We start from the raw sequence: 1,996 nt of genomic DNA on the forward strand, positions 1-1,996 counted from the left end.
AGATGCATTTCTATTTTGTTGGTTTGGAATTTTGTGGGTTAATTAATATTAATACTGTATTTATTTTTAAGAAAATATGAAAAGTTTAGGAAGCATAATGAAGGAGTTAAGACTTGAATATAGGGAGGTTTAGACAAGTGGCTTTTTTGGTTGAATAAGTGAAGAAGATGGGGAAGTGTCATAGAATGATTACATGTGTGTTTTTTGGTTTGAGATTTTAAATACTAAGTATAGATTTCGATCATCAATCCTTAATTATGTACTGACAAAAACTATATAAAAAAAAGGTTAATATTATATAACAATACATTGAGAGTGATCTAACAATACCTTACATGACTACTTTATTCTTTTCATAATGCAACATACTACCTTCATTAACAGTTATTTGCAACAAAGGGGGGTAGCACGGACTACTAGGCAAAACTGTTTAAGTGTGATTATTGAAAAATAAGGGCACTTGGTTAAGTATTAATCCTACTTGGAAAAAAAACAAATTAAACAAAAACCCATAACCACCGACACCTAGAACCACTAAACCCAAAACCACCGACAACCACCAGAACAACCAAACCCACCGACACCTTCCACCACCAAAACCACCGAAATTCGACCATGAACCCAGCCAAAACCACCGAAACCCAACAAACCACCCACGAACCCAGCCAAAACCACCGAAACCCAACCAAACCCAGCAAACCACCACGAACGCAACAAACCACCACGAACCAAGCCAAAACCCAGAAAACCAAAACCAAACCCAAATCCACCCAAAATCGACAAACCACCACCCATGCCACCCACAAACCACCAAAAATCCATCCACAAACCACCGAAACCCAACCACGAACCCAACAAACCACCCACGAACCCAGCCAAAACCACTGAAACCCAACCAAACCCAGCAAACCACCACGAACCAAGCCAAAACCCAGAAAACCACCACCGAACCCAAATCCACCCAAAACCGACAAACCACCACCCACGCCACCCACAAAACCACCAAAAAACCACCCATAAACAACAACTACCACCAGATCTACCGAACCCACCCACAAACCACCAAGATCCACCCACGAACTGAGATGAGAGATGACGATGAAGAAGAAGATGAGAGATGAAAGATAAAGAAGGAAGAAGATGAGAGATAAGAGATGATGATCAGTTCAGAAGGTCGAAGAAGATGAGAGTGATGATGATGAATTGAGAGATGAAGATGGAGGAGAGAGATGGTGGGGGAGATGAAATTAGGGATTAATCTGATTTTTTGGGGAAAAAAGCTTAGATGATTAAGTTAGATTAGGGCTATAATAATTTGTAATTATGTGTAGTATTATGGGTTAATAATTTTTAAATGAGGGTATTTTGGTCTTTTTACCAGTAAAAAGTTACTATATTAGGAAAGAAATATTTTTGTTGCAAATAATAGGTAGAACTATTTTTGGTAAATGTTGCAAATAACTGTTAACGGAGGTAGTATTTTTTTTTGACAAGTCATAATGCAACATATGACCATAGGGAAAGGGTGCAATTTTTTTGTGGTGATGGGAAAAAAGGAAGAGAGACAAAGGAAAAAAAATACAAAATTGCCCATAAAATTATAAGCCTAAACTAATACAGATATACGTGTTAAAAAGTAAGGGTATATAAGGTATTTGTAGTATGAACAAAAATATTTGTTTTCCTACAATAGATATGGTGTAATATTTGTTAAATTTCCTTAGAAAGCAGCAAGTGGTACAATGTTAATAAAATAGATGAAATAATGTTAATGAGATGTATTTGTCAAAGTTCAATTTTAAAATATAACCATAGAGTGGGATGGATGGAGTATTATTTTAAGAAAGGAAGAAAAAAAAAAAAAGTCACATTACTTGTAGTGTAAAGCGTCATGTTTATGATTGAATTTTCTTATACACGGTATGAAATTAAGTAAGGAATAGGTAGAAAAAAGAAGTATATGGCACATTCAATTATTTAGATTGCATGACTAATG

The sequence above is a fragment of the Chenopodium album genome, chromosome 14 (genome assembly GCF_948465745.1).
Source record: "Chenopodium album chromosome 14, dcCheAlbu1.1, whole genome shotgun sequence".
NCBI classification, from domain to species: domain Eukaryota; kingdom Viridiplantae; phylum Streptophyta; class Magnoliopsida; order Caryophyllales; family Amaranthaceae; genus Chenopodium; species Chenopodium album.